The following is a 6,431-nucleotide window of genomic DNA, read 5'->3' on the forward strand; positions in this document are numbered from 1 at the left end:
GCGTTCACGGAGCTCTGTAATGGTTGGACCAAATGTGTTCGCGTCTTCGGTACTGGCAAGTCAAGGGTAGCTTGAGCAATGAAGCTGCATGTTTAAATCGACCGAAGTTCTCCTTTAAATCGTATGCGGGAGATGTTTCATAGCTGGAAATAAAGCAACACTTCATAGATTGGTTTCAAGTTAAAGGAAAGTGAAACTGGAATATGATGTCACAGCTACCAGCAGAGGGCAGCTGCACACAGCAGATGAAGGTTTGTATGTGGGACAAGCAAGTGAACATGATCTCTGACATCAAGGTAATCTCATCCATCTTTATTGAGAATCTTTATCCTCTTTGTTAACAAAAGCAAACTCACTTTTTATGATGTAATCTGTTTAATAAAAAAGATTGGCATATCTTTTTTGGCTGCAGGAAGCTGTATGATGACGATATGCATCAAACTGTATGTGCAGTCACATGAAGGACAATATAGTCACAGCCTGATTTCTGACTGATTTCACAGCAACGGAGCTCATAATCCATAAATCAAGCTGGGTAAACTCATTCAAAATATAAACATGTTAACAATTATGTAAATATTTTTAGCTACAATACAATAGAGTACAATACAGTGAAGAAAAAAGTAAGTGAACTTGGCGAGCAGCTCTTTGGGTTCTCTTTTTTTTTTAACCCTGCATTTTTTCCCATTAATGTAGATACAGGTGTTAATCTGGTCCAAAGAAGAAAATAGGCTTTTTAATGTAAAACTCTGCAGACTGTAATGTTTTTGTATCCTTCCTCTACTTTTGTGATGTAAAGGTTAGATGTTGATCACTTTCTTGCTCATTCTGAATGTTATTTAAATCAATTACTCAATTAATTTTACTGTAAGTTACGTTCAAGACACTGTAAAGTCATTGTACTTACTGATAAACAACAAATAAACAATAAACTCATTAAAAACTAACTAAATAACTACTGAACTACTGGAAATGTACCTCTTTTATCTCAATCCTCGAGTTTCTCATGTTATAAATACCTCAAATTAATTAAAAATGATAGACACTTTGTAGGGGATATAGCTGCTCGATAATAAGGGTAATTAATCACTGGCAATTAATAATACAATCATAAATGGGGCACAACCTCCGTTGTTTAGTTCTTGGAATAATCCGGAGGAAATTATTCCAAACACCTAACTGTACCAGTTTGACAGTTTGTTCAATTTCAAATCAATTTATTCAGTCTCAATATCCTGAAGCAGTGAATTCTTTGCACGTATCCATCGGTTCTCCACATTGAAATTAAGTTCCAGAAAAAGACAAACGATTATATATGTTTATTGACTAAATAATTCAGGGTAAAATAAATGAAATTACATTTTTAGACAAATAACAGATAACAGAAAAGGTAAAGACTGTAATAAGCAAAGTAATAAAGTTATGTGACCGTCGGCAGATGGTAAAGTTAAAGGGTCGGGTTTTTATATATTAAATATAACGGGAGTAAATTTTAATACTAATGAGACCTTAATCTCAATTCTCTTAAGTTCATAAGATAGAAGTCAGAACTTAGACAGAAGTCAAAACTTTAGACAGAAGTCAGAACTTTAGACCCCCACTCATTCTCCCGTGTGTGGATCCAGCTGTATGAAGACGTTTAGCTTGTTTCGTCTGGGCGTCAAGAGGTACTGATGCTTGGTTTCCTTAAGAGTTCTAGGTTGGACTACGGCACAGCGTGTCGGTCCAGTAGCCAGAGCGAGGGCCGGTACTCTGTTGAGAAACTCTTGGTCTGAAGGCCCAGCGGGGTTTCCGTCTTGGGAGCGCTGGGGGCAGAGTCAGTCTTGGTTGCGAGCACACAAAGTCTCTTTTGTTGGAGACTCCTTGCAAGGCTTCTGAAGCAGACAATGACTGCAATGTTCTTCTTTAAATGATCACAGTCAGTAACGGTATATTAAAATCAAAAAGAAAAGAAATTTGTTGCATTAAAAACTTGGATAAAAGTAAAACATTTAAAGCAGTGATTCAATTCGCTTTACTTAGAGCTTGTTGCAAAAATAAAAGTAAAGATTACTTTAAAAATAAAAATAAAATTGAAAAGCTGGCTGCTGGCTGACAATCATTCCTTCTGTTTAGACCCACAAAACTTTAATTTTACTAAACTATTATTTTAATGTTTCGAAATCGTGTTTTAACTTCCCAAAAACTTTACCATCTTAAAAGTCGAATTTTTGCCTTCATGAAAAGATTAAGACATAAACAATGAAGTATACAATACACAGTAGGACAAATGATTCATACATATTCCTCGTAGTTCTATCTTAACAAAACATATCAGACATTTAACTGGTAAATAACACAAGTATTACACAAAGAAGAATAAGGATCTGTACCCATCACCAAGGGTAGGGGGTGGTTTCTCCCAGACTTCAAACTCATTAAGTAATAAGCTTCATTTGGGCTTGACAATAACATGGGAAAGATCTTTTGTATGATCTTAGGCTATTTGGGAATCTGCTAAAATTAAGAAGATGAAATTGTGGTTTAATAGTTATTCAGAACGTATTGGAATTTGGATGAGTATAGAGGCTGCAGTAAGATTGGAATGTTATAGACAGAATCATAAAACGGTTTGACCCTTGAGGGGGGGAACTGGGTCATCTTTACCCCAGCCAATTTCTTCCCCCACCCTCTGTCATCTGATGTGGAGAGAGAGAAGACTCATGCTGGACCTCGTTTGGCCTGAGGAAAAAGGAGTTCATCTTCTTTGGAGGGGGGGGAAGAAGCGAATATTCAGTCAAACAGATTTGTTTGTTAAGTTAATCTTGTCTTGTGGTAGAGAGGTGAGAGGTCAGAGGACAGGGAAAGGAAGCAGAGTCTCGTGATGGAGACATAAGGGCTGGTGTTCCTACATGACAAATGAGATGGTCAGAAGCATTAGTCTCTTTTATGGGGGGCTAATACATGGAGAACAAAGCCAGGGTATGAGAGAGAACACATTCCCCTTTCACACATGAAGAGGCCTCGAAGGCCAGCAATATCAACTCCCAAATCCCTTATGCGCATGCAATAGTGAAGGAGCCACAAACTAAGGCAGATATGGAGAACAGACAGATGAGGCCAGGGACATTTTGTTTTCTTCAACAGGGTGACATCTCCAGGAATCAGGGTTCGTGTGCCAAGAAACTGGGACCAGTTTGTGCACCACCGATGGGAGGGCTAAAGTCTAAACCACGGATTCTCCCCACCTTATTTACTTGATTGTCCAATAATAGTATTCACCCTATCCATATGAATGACCAATGACAATTCAACACATACACTGTAACAGCAATATATAATGCATCACATGCTGAAATTCTGCATCTTTTTCTAGGCGATTGGTTGCAGCTGACAGCGTTGCTGCCTAATGATCTGCTGCCTGCGATTTTTCAAACAGAGAAAGTCATTGATCAAGCTTTTTGCTTAAGGATACAATTATTCTTATTAAACAGTTAACAGTACGTCGTAGCCTGTCTTCTCTATTATTCTGTCTACTTTCACCTCTAAAACAAACGAACACGCCTGACAGTGCCCACCAACTCATTGTTGCCCCTGGGCCTTCTAGAAGGTAAATCCTGCCATGTCTGTAGATTCAATACCCACAGATGTGTAGTGAATATTGCTCAAATCAGATGCAGGAAATGTTACATAGATGAAAATAAAGCAACACTCCATAGATTGGTTTCCAGTTAAAGCTGCAGTCTGGAGTGGATTTAGCCAGATTATTTGAATGATCACAGCTCCCAGATCCCTTCTTCTTCCCAAGTAACAAACAATATATTCCTCACATCGCTGAGTTACCAGCTAATTATCATCCGGTGCAACGCCATGCTGCCTTTCTGAAGGTCTGAAGCAAAACAGTGTTGAAGCGGTCCTCTAAACACAACGATGAAGATGGATGCTTAGACCAGACATCCTGAATTTGTTTGAAAAGACGTTATTTACACCTTACATTTTCTTTTGTCCTCATCTACTTCACATGTTCAGGAGAATGCTGCAGCACTGTTTTGCTTTGAAGCTCCAGAAATGTTTTGTGGACAAGAAACTTCATCCGACTTTCCGTTGACATGGTGATGAGTGGATAATGGCTAGATTTATATTTTTGGGTGAACTTTTCCTTTAACTCGTTGGAAACAACAAGCAGCCTGATCATCCCACATGGCTGTTGTATATGAAACATAAAACATGAAATGAACAATGTTTACATATTTTAGAGCATCCACAGTCAAGCAGGCAATAAATATGTGATTATATAAGTCAAAAAATTAGAAAAAAATCATTTGTTTGTATCTTTATATTTAAATCCTGTCATGTCTTTGTCCTTTAAAGTAAAATGTCACATGCACACCTATGTAAGCATGAGTTTTTCATATGTTATAAATATCTCAAATTAATTGAAGTAGCAAACACTTAAAAAAAAAGAACTGATTTTTATAGGAAGAGTCAGTTTATTGATTCTGTAGGTTGCCTTCATACGGTCATACAAAGAAAACATAACAGCATTTCTAGATTTATATTAAGATTTACATTAGGATATATATTAAGATTAAGATTTTCCCATTCATAAATCACACAACAACCCTCAGTTACTATCTCCTTTTAAACACTAACGTTGTTACAATGTATATTCATGAAGATGTGCCATTCATTAATCTCACGGACACCAACACATTTGATATTGAGACTCAGTTCCTCCTTTTACACACAAACCCTCTCACCCATCTCATCTCACACCGTGGCAACATCAGCTGTCACAAATGTCTAAACTTGGTAAACATTGTAAGTTAAAGGTTGTTTGACAACTTAAATAAAAAACACGAGTTAATTATTGTTTTGAGCTCAGTATCCAGTTGATGTCTTCATTGTTAATAAAAGCAAATTCATTATTTGTGACGTAATCAGTTTAATAAAAAAATGTTTGGCTTATCTTTTTGGCTGCAGGAAGCTGTGGGATGACATTATGCATCAAACTGTATGTGCAGTTTGAATGAACATGAAGAACAATATAGTCACAGCCTGATTTCCGTCTGGCTTCACAGCAACTGAGCTCATAATCCATAAATCAAGCTGGCTAAACTATATACTGTATATGAAGAAATATAAACTATGAAGAAAAAAGTAAGTGAACTTGGCAAGCAGCTTAAACTTGAACACCTGACAACACTTTAAATCAATTAATTTATTTTACTGTAAGTTATGTTCAAGACAATGAAAAGTCATTGGGCCTCATTCACCAATATCTTCTTAAGAATCTTCTTAGATTCTTTCTTAAGTTGTTCTTAAGAGGTTCCTTAAGAAAACCCTACGTCAGATTCACCAACTTGTTCGTAAGCCTCAGAATTGTTCGCAGCTGTGTTCTTACATGGATGAAAGCCGCAGGAGCAACATATATGCCATTGTTTTGCGGGACTTGGATGGAGAAATGCCACGTATAAATAGGGGGGGGGTTACTAATTGATGGCATGTTTCCAATTTACTTGATTTATCTTAAATCATTGGCACATTTAATTTATTTTAGAATTTAAATTCTTTGTAGATTACCAAAAATATGAAATGAATTAATAAATGAATAAATATGACAGAATTATCACTGTAATATCGCATTTTATTGAGAGAAGAAAACACAACCATGCCAACATTTCGGCACTGAAATGTGCGTAAGAGTACTCCTGAGTGTTCATAGGATTTGTTCTTGTCTAAGAAAAAATCCTAGATAAGAAAAATTCATGCATGCCACAATCTTCGTAAAATCTTCGTAAGTGGGACTTAAGAACAAATCTGTTCGTAAGAATGGTTCTTACTTGTATGTACTAGGCTATGCGGAGGGAGAGGAACAATGGCGCACATACTGGCGGGATGCAAGACAGCTCTCAGCCAAGGAAGATACAGATGGCGCCATGACAAGGTTCTCTGTACACTGGCTGACATCTTGGAGCGGAAGAGACAGAAAAAGCATCAGACCAGGACGAGACCATCAACATCCATACAGTTCATCAGAGAAGGGGAGAAACCACCCGCCCCTCAAAATGAAATCAAACAAGATAAAAAAAGAGGGGAAAAAACTTGGTGGTCCAATAGCATTTTTTTTTTCTTAAACGTGTTTATTGTTTTTTCACAAAAGGGTAACAACCATTGACAGCATGGTAAACATTCATACGGCTGGTCCTGTAATTTGTAGTTCAAATAAAGTTATTTGACCAACCATATTCATACTTAACTGATGAAAGTACACAAATTGAGTACAAGTGTTTATCAGGAAAAAAAAAGGTAGCTGCAGACAAACCAACAAAACAAAGATTCCTTGTACCCTCTGCATTACGATACAAATTTCCTCTAACATTGTTGTAAGTTAACAAAGAAACATACCATTAAAATAAACAAACACAAACATGTAAACAAATGATGTCAAA

Source organism: Sparus aurata, chromosome 12 (genome assembly GCF_900880675.1).
Source record: "Sparus aurata chromosome 12, fSpaAur1.1, whole genome shotgun sequence".
NCBI classification, from domain to species: Eukaryota; Metazoa; Chordata; class Actinopteri; order Spariformes; family Sparidae; genus Sparus; species Sparus aurata.